Genomic DNA, 17,091 nt, shown 5'->3' with positions numbered 1-17,091 from the left:
TCATCTTATTAGCAACAGACGTAACTACCTAAGGAGTTAATTGAGAAGCTAGCTAGCTAACTACCTATCTATCTATCTATCTATCTATCTATCTATCTATCTATCTATCTATCTATCTATCTATCTATCTATCTATCTATCTATCTATCTATCTAGTTGGCAATAGGCGTAACTAGCTAACTAGCTAAGTTGTTAATTGAGAAGCTAGCTAAGTACCTAGCTTTCTTTCTCTCTTTCTTTCTTTCGCTCTTTCTTTCTACCTACCTACCTATCTACCTACCTACCTAAATACCTAATCTATCCAAAGCTGAAAAAAAAAAAAAACCTCACAATCTAATTTGGAGAACGTGTTGATGGTCTTTGACTTCTCACGAGGTTAAGGATGAGATTAGGAGGCGATTCGCAAACTCCCCCTGCTTGTAATCCTTTTCTCTCAAGCTAAAAGGAAGCCTATATGTATATTTGAAAGTACTCTGTAATAGATTTTTAATGTGCATTTGTCTATGCCCCACAGGCTTGGATCTTTGACATTTGAAATAATTGTTGTTGTTCACCAGGGGAAGCTTGTGAATAGCGCAGGGACAATTGGAGTAAATGACTGTGTCAGCCTGTTTATTTGTGACATGATTGCCCGCGGCGGAGCCCGGGGACAGCTATTAGAGGCTGCGGCCATTGCCGCGCCGAGGAAAAAAAAGCCCAACAATCAGCCAAAAGTTTGCACTTAATGCGACAACTTATCAGGCAAGCGCTCTCCCACGGAGAAAATGAAAAGTAGGGAAGGAGGCAAGACGACATGGAATTGGAGAAATTAGAAGAGTGTTGAACATCATAATCACAATGACTCAATGTGGCTGCCGTGTGAGAGGTCACACGTGTATTCAATGCCTCCCACACACACACACATATGTTTGGCCATATTGGACAAAGCTGTGTAATCCATGTAGGCCCGAGGGGAGGCGCCAGCACAGGGCGTCTGGCTCCATATCTAATGGCATGATGCTAATATCGTTGCCTGTGGCGTGGCCACAAGTGCAAGTGGAGTCTTTTATTTTTTTAAACTGTCATCGAGTGCAGTGATTCTCAACCGGTTGGTCGCAGATCCATTTTGAGCGAGTTGTGGAAACAAAAAAAATGCAGGTCTACTGAAAAGATGATTTGATATGTTTTTGTTTATTTTTAAACGCCGGATGCAAACGATTCAAGGACAGTTCGATTTGATAGAGGGAACGATCGCATTCGTTTCGGCTAAGTGGGTTAGCAACTCAATTCCAAAGGGTTGGGCTCAGTTCAAGAGAGTAGAAATATATCATTTAATGAATAGTGTGCAGTTACATTGATAACAGGGAAAAATATGGCTGCTTGAGATTTAGTGAGCCACTAATTTCTATCTGTAGTCCATATATATATATATATATATATATATATATATATATATATATATATATATATATATATATATATATATATATATATATATATATATATATATATATATATATATATATATATATATATATATATATACACACACACAGTATATACAAATAATGGCTTGCTTTATACACGATGCAAATCATATTAATATTAATAATATTTGAACAAACTTGCCATTTTGGGTGCCTCCTGAGAAGTAATGCTTTTGGAGAAATCTAGGTTTTTAAATAAATTGACCAAAGAATAATTTTTTTGTGTATTATTGTTTTAAGTCCACAAATTAAAAAAATCTATAATAGACTACCGCTTCCTGCTTCATTAAATTGAGGTTCTACTGTGTTTAAAGATGAAGAAGCGTCAACTGTGTCATTGAGTGAGATTAAATGGAGTGCTTGTGTTTTTGTATGTATGCAGGGGGCCAAAGTGGTGAAGGGGTGTGGTGATTTTTTTTTTCTTTAAGGTTATGCTAAATCATGGTTATTTGCAGGTGGGGGGTGGAGTCGAGGTCCAGACAAAGATGGAATGCTGCCTTTGCTTGGCATTTAAATGGGTGAGAGAGGGCGAGGGATAGACGGAGGAGAGCAAGAGGAGGAAAACCGGGAAAAATACAAGAGCGATTAAAAAAAAATAGGCGCTGAGTTCTGCTGCGGCGGCAGACACTTCTCGTGGCTCCTCAAACAGATGCCGAGGCAGATGGCGGAGAATTGCCAGAAGATGGGCGAAGAAGAAATGAGAAAGCCTAAAACGGGCCCATGGAGAACAGACATTAAAATATTTGGAGCTCGCGTGTGTGTGTGTGTGTGTGTGTGTGTGTGTGTGTGTGTGTGTGTGTGTGGGGGGGGGGGGGGGGGGGGGGGGGGCGTCCAAGGGAGAAGCTGTTAAACAGTATCTCAGCTGGGAGGACTAAAGAGGATGGGTGGAGGATTCTCAGTCAGAGATGGAGCTCGCGATAATAATCACAGGCGTGAAATTACAATGCTGATATTTGTTGCACCCCAGGGTGCAGTGTACTGCCGTGTGCTGCGCTGAGCTCAAAGGGCCCACACATTACCTGACGCGTGCGGCCCCGCCACCCCCCTTGACCCCCACCCCCTTACGTACTTCTGCCCATTGACGACTCAAAGTTTGCTTTCCAAATGCCCACTCGGTTATGATTATACGTCATATTAAGTACAAGTATATTCAATAAAAACAAAAAACTTTTTTTCGGTTTATCTAAATTAAATGTTTATTTGTTCTAGACAGAGAAACATGATGAAAAAAGGAGTCCGGGAATTAACTTTGTTATGTTTTGGCGTTGGTGTCTGTGGTTCTTTTCTTCATGTCTTGGATTTTTATTGGTTTTTGGCTTTTCTTTGATATTCTGGATCTGAGTTTGTATTGTTCTTGGCCTTGCATACACGTTTTGTGTTAAAAAAAAAACAAAAAAAAACAATCCGTTCGTGTAGTTTTATTACATAAAAATTACTGCTACACGAATCTGCATAGTGCAGTTTTAATCATTTACAAGCATGCCAAGTCACTAGGTGGTAGGATAACCACCCCCCCCCCCCCCCCCCCCCCTTGTGAATAAGATCCATTTCTTAACGTCACCAGAATCGACTTCTTTGGTAGTAAAGAGTCAAGTGATAATGTAAATCAAACAACAATGACCCGGCAAGAACTGAATGGTAACATTAAACTACAGTAAATACGCTCCAAACTGATGAGACAACTACGAACACCTGTATAGGACACAGTTGGTGCAGGGATCTGATAGGCTGACAAGGGTTGACGAGGACTAGTGGACACAATCTACCGACAAAACGAACAGTATAAAACATAAACAACTAAGGCATAGTCGACACCGGAGTTTCCAAACACGGTTCTCGAGGGTCCTGTATAATTTCCAGACCTCCTTCCCCGGCACACCTGATTTAAATAATCAGAGTTGTTATCAGACCTGCTGATCTAGTTGATGAGCTGATCATTTGAATCCGGCGTGTCGGGGAAAGAAACCTGGAAAACATGCGGCATACCGGCCTTCAAGGATGTATTAGATCATTCTCTGTCCACTATCCTGCCTATACGTGTCGTTTAAGAGTTGAGTAGGAAAGTGACCCGAGCTCTTCTCGGCAAAGCGCCTAAGCCATGACAAGATGTGACACCACATTTTCTTCGGCGCGCGCTCGTAGCGCGGGGCGCAAGAAGAAGCTCATTTTCATGTCCGTCATCTCCCGCTCCCGCCGCTGCCTCGCTGAAGGGCCCACTCAGCTTCCCTCTATTACTGCAGCAAAAGTGAAAAGTAGATGTGTTGTCAGGCCAAAAGTGATAATGGCAGGGGAGGGATGATGGAGGGAGGGGGGTCAGGGAGAGGGAGGCGGGGGGGGGGGACGCAGAGTGATCCCAATTGCCCTGCTTTCAGCCGCTGCCACCCCAGCTCCCCCGGCACTAAAGGGTTCACTGACAGATGGGACAGAGCGCCATGGGACGGAGTGGTGACTTGGCACACACAAGAAAAAAAAAAAAAACAGGAATCCACCTTTTTTTTTTGTCCATGGTTAAATACTTTTTGTTTTTTTACAAATGTCACGTGTCAAACCAAAAACTTACAGACCCTTTTTGTGATTGTATTTGATTTGAAAAAAGTTGTTTTTCCTTCATTTAACTCCAAAACAAGCCTTTAAAATGGCATAAAAAAATATTATTTCTTTTGATGGCTTCTTCCCAATTCAAATGAAGCTTTCTCCTCAAAAAAGGTGGTTTAATGAGGCACACTAGCACTCTTTATTATTAGTTATTGAAATCATACAGTAATGAGAAAAATAAAGGCATGCCTCACACAGGCAGTTGCAATGTGCTAGCATTTTGTGTTAGCATTAGCTTGAAGCTAGCGGATTTAACCCTTGTGAAATTATGTTACAAATTACGGAAATCTCTTTGATTTTTTTTAATAATATAATAAAAAAATCAACAAGAAAAAAAATACTAGGGAGCTGAAATTTCCAGCAGATGATTAAAACGTGTAAAATTTCAAAATGCAATGATTCCGACATTTCTATGTGATTGCAGCTGGACGTGCGAGAAAAATAATCGTGTACAAAAATAATCATTGTCCAAATTTTGGACCATATAAAACCATTGTGATTACAATTTTTGAGATGCATTTTAATAGGTTTTATTACATTGATTTTCCTGCGAGTTTTGCAACATTCTGTTGAGAGGCAGTCAACCTATGTCAGCAAACATAACATTTTTTGTTGACTTGTTGACTGATTCTGACTTGACTTGATCACAGACAACTAAGACAGACCATACCGTTTTTCAACTTTTTGTGTGTGTTAATAAATTTAACCTAAATATATATGGATAGAATTTTAGTGGTTAAAGGGAAAAAAAATACTTGTAAATAACTTTAATTATTATACCTTTAAAAGTACTTACAAAATTAGGGAAAAAATGTAACGTGTATACTTTGCAAAATGTGTGCACAAGGCTTAAAGGTTTAAATGTGTGGTTACTTAAAAGAATGTGGCAAAAATTATGAACATTCTGTACTGAATCAAAACACGAAGAAAAATATATCAAATACATAATCCATTACCAACGTATTTCAAGCATTTTACTGTATAAACAGAAAAAAAGCTTTCTAATCCTTTTATAATCTCGGCCTCTCAGCAAACGGGGAGACACTCCAGGGATCCGTCACCGCGCACGGTGAAGGTCATTACAATGTCATCGCAAAGTCATCCCGTCCAAGTCCCGAACATTGCACTCCGGAGGGTCCACACGTACGGGGGGCACGGAAGGACGAGACGAGGGAAAAGAGAGACGCTGACAGACAGGCGGGGCCAAAAAAAAAAAAAAGCGGAATGTGAAAATAAATGCAGAAGTGAAGGTATAATGTACAGGCCTGCCTGTTAGATTTATACCGCAGAGGATTGGCCGGTAAAGATGCACTTTGTCTTCGGAATATGAAAACAAGCCCCGCGCTCGAGCGCGTTCCCAGCAGGGAAATTGCTGTTTTTACATTTCGGAATCATTCTCCCATAAGGGATACGGATAACAAATGAAATACTCAAGCCCGTTGTCTGATTTATTCCTTTTATTATCCACAAATATCAAACTGGCAGTCAAAGGATGAGTCACCTCATTCAGAGGTGAGATGGGATGGGTTGGGTTGGGTTGGGTTGGGGGCTCAAAGACAATTGGGAGCAGACAGCCTTGCATAAACAGGCCAAGAAAATCATGTGGGAGGTCCAAAATGTAAGACGAGAACAGGGTTGTCCAAAGCGGGGCTCGGGGGTGCATTTGCCATCCGCGAAACATTTTTTTATTTGTAATTCAAATTAACGGGCCCTTTATTGACGTCGTTAAAATGTTGACTCATACTAATTGTTTGAATTTCAAGTAAAATGTAAACAAACCGAAACATTACAAGATATCGCACCCATTGTTGTGATAAAATTACACCAGCATGAAAAGTAGTTGCACGTTTTTTATTTTAATTTTGACAATGTATCTTAATTTTATCATTTTTATCAGGAAGCAATTAAATACGGGATGTTACAAGAATTACGATATTTTAAATTATTTTGTAATAAACTATCAAATGAAAACTTGTCATATTTCTTTTAATTTCTAAATGAATTTTATTGCTTAAAGATATCAAACTTTTTAAATGTATTTCTATAGTAGAATATTACAAGGTATCAAAGGTTATTTTTATGATTTATTGTCTATGCCAAAAGACCACAATTAATAAACGACTCAAATGGGAAATACTGTACCTTTCCATGTTTTTTAACCAGTGCACTCTTAATTGAATCTGATAGAAACATCAACTTTTACATGATCCTCTCGATTTTAGTAATATTACCGTGCATGAACAAGGACGAACTCGAACGTTGGTTCAGTCTGCTTGCTTCTTTAATTTTAAATGATGCCGCAACAACCTCAGCTAATACAAGCTGCTGTTAGCTGCAACAGGAAAAGAAACCTGGACAACATGTAAGACCCTCGAGGACCGACTTTGGACACGCCTGCTCAAGCTCATCCTGTCACAGTATTATCGTAAGGAATGAAACAGCCAATATAAAAAGGCACCGATAAACCGATCAATCTTCCTTGAAAAAAAAAATCACATTTCTAAGTTACTGTTTATAGGACGCACTCATACTTTTGGCCTTCATTTTTTTGAGAAAAAAAAAGTGTGTCTTATATTTGGGGAATTACGGTAAACCAAAAAGTCCCAGCAGTATTGTCACAGCCTCCCTTTACCATATAATTCAAATCCAATCCACAGGCCAGATTTGAATAATTAAATGCTTGTTCCTCTCTATGTTCCATCTTCACCACCATGTGACCCCAACAACATCCACGTCACATTTTTTTTTTTTCTCCACGGCCAGAAGAGACAGATGCTAGGTTATGGTGGCGGTGTAACACAATGAGCCTCATTAGATATTAGTAATTGACCATTAATGAACTCCTTTCGATAGCTCACTGTGGAATACGCGGGCGGGGCCCTGGGGAGCGCTTGAGGGGAGAAACAGGGGGCCCTCATGGCATTAACATACTCCCAAGGCTACAAGAGGCTTTTAAACGGCCAATCAATAAAGAGCATTAGCTCATCTCTCGTCGTGGACATGTGTGGGCAAGTGAGCAGTCAAGAGGCCTTTTCTTTCCTGATGATGGATGCTGAGAGATCATGTGGCTCCGGAAGGAAAATATTACCACCACTACCCCACCCCCCTCCCCCCTCCTTTTTTGTTGTTGTTACTTTGCATAGGCAAGACAACATCAACAGCATAAGTGCGACTGTAAAATGGCGCAAGACAAGGGCGTCACAAATATCATGTGACATTTACAGTACATTACAGCGCAGGGAGCCGGGACCTTGCCCGCACCGAGCGGTTTTATTCTTAATTTTCTCATTTGCGTTATATGGCACAATGAAATGGATATCATGGCGTACAAATACCACGCGGCCCGTGCCCTTGAAGGCGGCGTCATAAACGACTCAAGCCCGCCACGGAGGGAAATTTATGGCCGCCGCGTCGTCACAGCAAAGTACTCGGTAAAATTTCATTGTAACTTTCAGGGAAATAAATAAATGTGCCCCTTGACCTTGAAGACCTGAAAAAACCCCGCCCCCGCCAATCCAGTTGAGACCACATCTGCCGCCATCACGCCTTCCTCCATATACAGGCTAAAGATAGATGTCCCACCTTCACTTCCCACCTGAGATTTGTGTCATGTTTCTCTCTTCCCTTGAGGAAGGAACACAGAAGAGTGAAGAAAATAATGCAAGTGTGAGGGATGGACGCTTGGAAATGAGATGAAGGGAATTCGACCCTTTGGTTTGTGTGTCTCTCTGATCAAATCTTACCTCTTGAAACAGTTGGATTTTTAGGACTATACGCCGTACTGGTATACAGTAAGTATTCTCTCGTAAGGAGTCATTTTTGCGTTGTCCGATCTTTCCCCAAAACAGAATTTCCTTATGCGGGAAACAACAGTCCTGCACGGAGCGAGTATGTTAACAAAATGTGTAACGTGTAACAACACAAGCAGTAAAATGCAAAAATCTATTGTCCTAAACCTCTTTATTAAACAAAAACTGCAGTATTCAGAACATGTACGGTATATGAACACAATACAGTGCTGGAAAATGCAAAAACATGGTCCAAATACTGTACTGTTTCCAAAATAATGCCAATACGTTACAATACAGTATTGTATATTGTACTGTATTTTTAATGTTGAGTTTTGTCCATCTTGGGAAAAAATGAGTCCATTTTGAGTTTGAGTTGAAAAATTTCATAGTATCGAGTGGGAATGTCTGGCATTTGCGCCACTGTGAGCTTCGCTAAAGCTTCCGGAAGTTCCGTTACGAAGCATCGTTGCTAATACAATCGTCAAAAATTTAATGCATACATTTCTTTATCGGGTTCGGGAATTTACATTTGACAGAGTTACAGTACGTAGAGGGGAATACTTAATGTATAAGCTGCAGCAGCTAAAAAAAAAAAAAAAAAATGAGACCGCTTTAGTCGAAATCCCAAAATGGACATCTCTATCAAAAATGCATACTTTCATCAAAAACGCAAAACTAATCTCTGCTTTATGGGCCCAGTTTTGTAAAAACTCATCACATATATGCATGTATATGGTCCAAATATAGAAATTATAACACAAGTGCGAAACGTAGATAGACAAACGGTGACGTTGAGTTTAAATTTGAGCATCCCGCTCCCTCAAAGCCCCTTATTTGAACCAGAGTCAAAAAAGGTTGCCGAGATAAATTCGCTCCTGCTCTAACGCCACAGACTCGCATTTCAAATTTACAGCGTTCTAAACGAGACGCATTCAAACATTTTAATAACCCCGCCAAGTGACGACTTCAATTAGCTTTTATGAATATTTTCCTTGAGGAGCGCCGTCATTGCAGAAGGGAATTTAAAAAAGATCATTTAACATCGCGCCGCCATTATTCTTGAAAATGAGAAGTTATTTTTACTCGCCTCGCCGTGCGATTAGCTCCCTAGGTTGATTCGCACGCCATTAAATGACCATCTAGGAAAATGGCTGCCATTCGATGGAGAGCAAAATCCGCGTTTGTCTTCCGGATGGGCCGGCGAGAGGCGTTCCCCTTTCCTTTATTGACTATCTACGGCTTGATTATGGGATCGCAAGGTACCCGCGTCAATCAAGTGACATGCGAGTTGGCGCCGGCAGACGCCGAAAACGCCGTTTTACGCCGCAAAGCTATTAAACAAGTCATCCCAACTCCACTTTGTGGAGGGTGAATGTGGGAGTGCAGCAGAGTGTAATGGCTTTAATCTGCCTGTTGTTTGTCTCATGGGCATTAAACACCATCTTGATATGAGTGAGACGACAGTGAACACAGGAGGGGGTCGTCGTAATATTTAATAGGTCATCAAAAGGAATGAGGGCTCCGCTGCTGACATTCGCCGGAATAGTTAGGAGAAACCCCGGGAGTTGTCATATGAGTCATTAGCGGAGCGCCAGCGACTGGCTGGCGACGTCGTTGAAAAGAGGCTGGAAAGTCATCATCGGGTAAATGTGACAATTCAAAGGAGCCCCATTAGCTGGCGTGAGATTTGATTTGTGTTTCCACCCTGAAAATAGACTTCATCAAACTCGATTAGCTCGTTTATGAATGAGACGGCGGCGGCGAGATTGAGAGAGATGGATCGGGTTTCGCCTTGAGCGGTTCGCTTCAACGGGGGTCGAAGGCTACAAACTGGATTAGTAACTCGATCGCACATTTTTTTTTTTTTTTAAGACGTTGAACTGAAATGCGGCGGGATTCGTGGAATGTATGAAATGAAGAATTTGAGACTTGTGGAAATGTGCTACTTTCAATGATAAATCTATGTCTGGTACGAGGTATAGATTTTTAAATCAGTCAAGAAATGCGGATGGAGGAGGAATGTGTAAAATAGATCTCGGACATTTTTTGTAAAAATATGACAATGTTAGGAGTGTTTTCCATGAAGTCTTAAGCTGTCCTGAATGAGCTGAACGGTTTAAAGTTCGAATGATTTGAATCAGTTAAGAAATGTGTGAGGGTGAGGTAAATGGGTTAAAATACGGTACGAAAGTTCAGAAGCACTCTCAAATTCAAATGCTCTCAAACACATTAAAAAGTCAAGAAATTCAAGGTATTCACTCTTGAAAATACAAGTGAAAGTCAGTTGGGCTCATAAAGCTTCATTCGCATCAACAAACTGACAAAAAAATACCAAAATGTGAAATTCTGCCGTCTTGGCAATATGTGCCTACTTTGAAAGCCGTAAATCATAAAACATTCAGTCTTAAATAACTTTTTTTCCCCAAAATATTTCAATGAAAATGTCTTCATGTTAATTTTAAAGAATGAAGATACACTCAAATAATGGTCTTTGAATAGACTTCTCTGAGTAATGTATTACCAAATTTCCAAATTTTGTGTGAAAATCTCTGAATTTGGGCAATGTAATAAACAGTTGACAAGATGTCCTGAATGAGCCATAAAATTTCTGACTTGTGGAGTACGCGCCTGAAGGCACTTTGACGTCTACTGGCAGCATCTTGAGATTGTTAAAAATATTCGATTTCACCGCTTAATTCTTATTCCACAAACTTAATTTTAAACAGAACTTTAGACCTTTTCTTCTGTAAGATGCAAACGGGTTCAAAGCATCTCTATTAATTTCCAACCGATGCGCTTGGGATAAGCTTTGAAATAACAATGCTGGTTTTAAGCCAAATATTTTTTTCAAGGTCTTGTAAAAAATTCTATTCTCATCTTATAAGGATTTCTTGTGAGAACGCAAACAAATCATTTCATAGGCGCCTCCAACTGTCACATTTGAGACCCCTCAAACTTTCCAAACAGCAACCCAGCACTTACATGCCCCTCATACATGGATTGCACTCCCGAGAGGCCCCGGACCAATTTCTCTTGTTTTCAGACCCTTTCTTCGCCCCTCCTTGCGGGAAACCTGCGGCGGCCGTCAAAGACATTCATCCATCCAGTCCGCCTGACTATGACTGATCTGGCCACCAAACGATCAATTTGTATCCCTTGCTGCTCTTTCTGCGTCTCCCGTCTCTCTCCTCTCACTTCATTCTCTCGGCTGTTTTCTTGATGCGCGCGATATGATGAAAAAGCGAGATGGCGTTGACACTCGAGCAGCGGCGGAGTAACAATCCTATCAGCGTTTGACCTTGGAACAACGCCTAATTTCTATGTCCATCTATCTGTGCGTGTGTCACTCCAGAAACTTTACACTTATCAAAAGCCGCTTGGGCATCTAGTCCATGCACTTGACGTCTCGCGTAATGTACTAGGGTACTCTTTGTCCTCCCCGGAAGACAATTCAGCTTCTGAGTGGAACACTCGCAAATTATCTCTGTCATACTAGCAATTTTACTAGCAATCCACATTTGACAAATGCTACATAGTTTTGCCTCATTGTACCTGAAGGCAGCATAGCAGATGAACAGGACTACAAATACCTTGGAATTCTACAGGCAAATAGCAATCATGAGGAGGCAGCTCACAGCACAGACACGACCAAAAACCTAAGAAGGGTGAGCCAGATCCTGAATAGTCAGCTGAGTGGAAAGAATAAGATTCAGGTCATTACAGACTATGTCTTGTCAGTAATTAGAGACCCTGCTGGCAGAATTTCCTGGCCACTGTAAGAGATTCCAGTCACTGATGTCAAAACAAGAAACCTCCAATCTACAATGCACGGAGGAGTATCTTGAGTTTGTGCGTGAAGCAGAAACAGTGGGGCCAGTGGGACCTCCAAGAATACGTCAAGGAAATGGCCCACAGGAATGACCTGGTTAGTGAATGTCTCAGACAACGGAAGCTCAATGAAGAGAAGGAGCCAGATGGACTATCGTGGAAAGACAAGCCCCTGCATGGTATGTACCACCGTCAAAGCGAACGAGAGTAAGGAAACAGGTGGAAATGGCTGAACTTAAAGACAGCACAAGGATGTTTATCATGCCAGCACAAGAATAGGCTCTAAACACTTCAATAGATGCCGGGGTCTACCACATATGACAGGATCCCAGGTAGCAGAAATAGTACACCACAAAATCTGAAACCAAATATGGATTAGAGGTCTCAGAATCAAGATGACAGAAAACTCAAAAGCGTGGTTGACAAAAAACAAGCTAATATGCTGTGGAACCTTCAAATCCAGAGTGATATTGTACAGAAGTGGTGTACAAACAACAGTAGGGCTGCTACAAAAAGTCGACGACATCAATTTGGGAAATTCCTCACGACTAGTGAAACCACGATTTACCAACAGTGTCCTACTTTTGTGCAGATGTGCACTACGGGAAAATGAAGGTTATGAAGTCTTCCGATAATCGGGTGATCGTTGCTCTCAATGTCAGCTAATTGTGGGCATTCTTCATTCAAGGAGTGTGTGTCTGGCCTTCATTTATTAAACCCTAATTGGACGTGATGCTCATCCCTGAACGCAGAGATTCCTCCAAGGCACGGCGCGGCGGCATGTTGGCGAAAAGAGCCGTTAATCCGTCCTGTAATTGCGGCGAGCAGACGGCAGGTTTGCGTCCGTGAACGACATTAGTCACCACAGTCACCAGACGTGAACAATAGCGAGCGGCGCGCACGTACGGTGACGCTAGCATATGCGCGCGCTGCTCGACTTTCCCTTTCAGACAAATTGTAAGGCCGGCTGTTGAAGACAGGCCGAAGACCGCCCAACAGCTGGAGCCCCTCGCTGATTGATAAACGCGCAAGCAGGAGCTTCATCAGCCCCCAAACTCGTCGCCCAACCACCATGAAGACAAAGGCGTCGCAGTCCTATTGCCAGAGCGCTGCAGCCTGCGTGTCATTAAGTGCGGACCACCGGCCTGCCCCCCTGTCCTCAGATGGGGAGTCGGGGTGCCAAAAGGGAGGTCGGGACCCTACCTAATTACCATTTTATGACAAAACGCTTCTTTTGTGGTTATTATTTAATTGATTTACTTTTCAGCCAGAGATCATTATGAAGTGGTTCTAGGAGGCAGGGACTGGGAACAGGTCCCGAGTTGCTGGGAACAAGCAATATTGCTAGGTTTACTGAAAATAAACACAAAAAAAAAAAGAAAGTTCATATACATATGTATGTACGTATGAATGAACAGCCATTAGTGCACCCAATCACACCTAGGGTTAATTTGGTATATTCAATATACCTGCCATGCATCTTTTTGGAAGGAAGGAAGCCAAAGTGTTCAGAGAGAACCAACGCAGGGTCAGGGAGAACATGCAACATGAGGACAGAATGGCTCGGTGGTACAGCGGTCGTCTCTCAGCCGAGATGCTGTGGGTTCAATCCCCCGACCATCGAGAACATGTCTAAGTGTCCTTGAGCAAGACACTGAACCCCTAATTGCTCCTGATGCTGCGTCGTCAATAAGTACTGTAAATGACAAGTTAGTGTAAAGCGCTGTGAGTACCCAAGGTAGAAAAACGCTAGATGAGTGAAAGTCCATTTACCTTGCAAACTCCACACAGGCCGGAGCGAGGTGGATTTGAACTCAGGTCCTTGAATTGTGAGGCGTACATGCAAACACGACTCCACCGAGCCGCCCATATAAATATATGAATAGACACATACATTAGAATATGATACTTATATACAGTGTTTATAAATATACTGTATAGTCATATATACATACAGTATTTACACATATGCATGTATAAATACTGTATGTATATACTGTATGTATACTAGTAGTAGTATGTGCATCTATCCACAAAAAAACGATCCCATAAGGTTTTTGACGCGTGCGATGCGAAAGGACGGTTCCATTAGAAAGTGGATTCAATTCGGTTCGACTCATAATACGGTTTGATGTAGGACGACTAAGTTTGAGAGCGGACAAAAGTAACAACTTATTTTGCAAACATTTGAATGAACTTGTCAGTACTGTAAACGTGTGACTTCTAACATTTCTCCAAAAACAGAAATTTCATTACGAACCTCAACATAGCTGGAACTATTTGATTCGATTCAAACGGATGCACTTGTATCTTGAAAATACTCATGTGGTATTGTGTGTATATATGTTTGATGTTACATTTAATAAATGTGGCAAAACTTACTGAATTAAAACAAATGGAATGTTTCTACCCAAACATGTACCATTCTTTAATCGTATCACACCCTATGCATCAAACTATGTAACAAATGGTTGCATTGGAGGGATGCCAATCGGCATAAACGAAATTTCAGAAGAAACTGACCCCAAAGAGTGGACATGAGCATCCTGCATAGAAACATCTTGGCAAATGAGCGTCTATCGCACATGATTGAATACATATTAGGGTATGGTATTGATCCGTACTTGTATCACCAGCATGCAGGCGGCTTTGAATAGACGTGTTCACAAGGCTCGTTGCCTCACCCTTGTAGACTTTTGCTTAGTTTGTGACCCATACAGGGGCGGGTCAGCCAGTCCCATCACAAACGCTTTTCAAACGCTGCCCATTCAGCCTGATCTACAGAAACGCCGTTTGATTTGATTACGTTTGGCTTTTAAGTCATTTTGGCCATTTTTCATCACTTTTCTTTGGCTTATTTTAGCATGTGAGCTTTTGTTATTTGTTTTCATTTAATTTCATGTTTTAACATTCATTATGCCTGTTGAAAAGCTTTTATTTGTACTATTTTTAATTGTTAGTTTTAGCGTATTTTATTGCCTTTACAAATGCAATTGATTCACTCGTAATGTTTTTGCGCTGTTGTCTTTGCCAATAAGTGTATTTGTTGTTGTTCTTTCTAAGCTCGATTCATTCCATATTTTTTTTTGCTCCATTTTAATTCCAGACCGACGCCCAGACATCCTCCTTCGTGGATTTGAGGCCCATCCATTGCACGGAGCTTGTCCACATTTCATCTGCCAGAATAGACGATGAATGAGTGAATACTGATGAACACACACACACACAAAAAGATGCACTAGTGCCATTTTTTTTCTTCATTTTGTGGCGGAGGTTGAAAAGAGGAGGCCCCTTTTGCTCCCCGGGGAACGAGGGGCGGCCTTCTCCATATTCAGCAAAGTTCACAAGGAGATATCAATCTCACTTTGGGACGACGAGACTTCATTTGTTTGTGAGCACGGGTAGCGCTCACGAGACCATGTCTATTCTTCAAATCCCGCTTACAGTACAAGTATACGTGCACACACACACACACACACACTACAGTGCCTCTGTATAAGGCCTAGATTGAGTCCATCATACAATAGAATATAAATGAGCTGGTTGCATATGTGTCACATTTTGGGGATTCAGTAGATGGCCAAATCATTAGGTACACTGGAACATTTTAATCCAAAATAAGAACACCATACTAGTTTAAGTTAAAAAAACTTACAAGGATGGCATAAATAGCATTCAAATCTGTGAGTAATTTTCCGGCGTGACAGTTTTGGCATCCTGAGGGCAGTATATGACAAAAAAAAACAAAAAACATCTCAGCTCTTACAGTCATCAGTACGGCACTAATATTACTTGTTCTGCAAAGAGAATAAAGAATAAATGACTGAGTACTATCGTACTGTCTGACTAGAGTTCTTTAACGACTGATTAGCTTAGTGAACAAACAAACATAATACAAAATCTAAAACCAAAAAAATAAAAATTAAATATCAACAATGGATATCACAGTTCGGTATAAACCCCTGGTTTTCTATATTTTACTTATATTAATACTCTGTTATATTATTTACATGCAAAAAGAAAACCCTCATTTTAACACATGTATAAATAATAATGTGATGAGCTCTACTTACAAAACATTTACACACAGATATAGGAAGAAAGCCCTTTTCATATATAGGGCGCACCTCATTATAAGGCTCAATGGAATAGAAGCTACAGTACTAGCGGGGGTTGCATTATGCACCCACTAGATGGAGCTGTGCTAAGGGGGGTGTCAACAAAGCAATCAGGTAAATCAGTCAAAATGTATTAATAGACAGAAATTAAGAATAATGATGATTTGGAGTACAATCTGAAAAATGGTAAAAAATACCTCTTAATGCCAAGATTAATCAAGAGTTCAAAAGAATATAATTTAATTAAATATTAAACTTACATGTTTTAATCAAATGGCAACCAAAACCTTAAAATATATCGTTTTGCTGATATAAAATTTTTTTGCACTTTATCCTTCTATGAATTGCTTCAAAATTGGAGAATATATAGCATTTTGAAATTCCAAACAGGGTGTTATAAAAATTTTAATTGTGAAAAAACTACATTTATAGCTAAAATGCAGAGGAAAAAAATTGAATAATTTACATGGTAAATATTTTATTTTTTTGCCCCCCCCCAAATGAAAACTCCTGGTTTATGCGCCGTATTAGGCGCAGTGTATTACAAAACGCACTGACAGCTTTTGAGAAAATTGAAGGCTTTTTGGTGCTCTTTATAGTGCGTAAAATACGGTAGGACAAAATGATAATAAGGCACAGCCTGTAGTGAAGGCATCCTTAAGTTGTTTAGCTCTCAATATTATCTTTTCGTATTATGTATTTTTTGGCACTTTCTTCCTCCTACCGGCACCCGCGCGTCATGTCGGCAGCCGGGCTTTGGTTTTAGCGAAGCAATGGGCCATGTAGGCCTTTGTGTTCCCCCCACTGCGGCGCGTCTGCCCTTACATGTGTTCAGTTGGGCCTACTTTACCCACACTATTGATTGCAGGTTATGTTCTGGAGTGGGTCCAGCTGACCTTGAAGCCGAGTTAGATGCATCATTGTCTTTGCGAGGCAACCTCCCGAGACCGAGCGGGCCGGCCGCAAGCCGACCGTTGCCAATCTGTCCGCATCCGAACCGTTCGGGCCTCGGCCTAAACTCCGCACCTTTTTTTCCTCCCGCTTTGTGCTAATGAGAAATCTTAATATGCAATCATGTTAACATTGGCTCTAATTTGCGGCGCGGCGCATCTTTGTTTGCGCACACACCTCGCAGCAATTGATGGATATCCAATGAGACGGCGAGTGGCTGCCAAGGGGAGTTAGCTGGTGCGGCTGGTGACACATCGCCGTTGCTGGCGGGAAGTACGCCTTAAATTAATTAACAACGGACCTCTTGTAGCTGCTCACTTCTGTAAACAAACATTTTAATAC

This window comes from Hippichthys cyanospilos, chromosome 8, assembly GCF_059441005.1.
Source record: "Hippichthys cyanospilos isolate Australia breed blue-spotted pipefish chromosome 8, RoL_Hcya_1.0, whole genome shotgun sequence".
NCBI classification, from domain to species: domain Eukaryota; kingdom Metazoa; phylum Chordata; class Actinopteri; order Syngnathiformes; family Syngnathidae; genus Hippichthys; species Hippichthys cyanospilos.
This window is presented reverse-complemented; position numbering follows the sequence as displayed.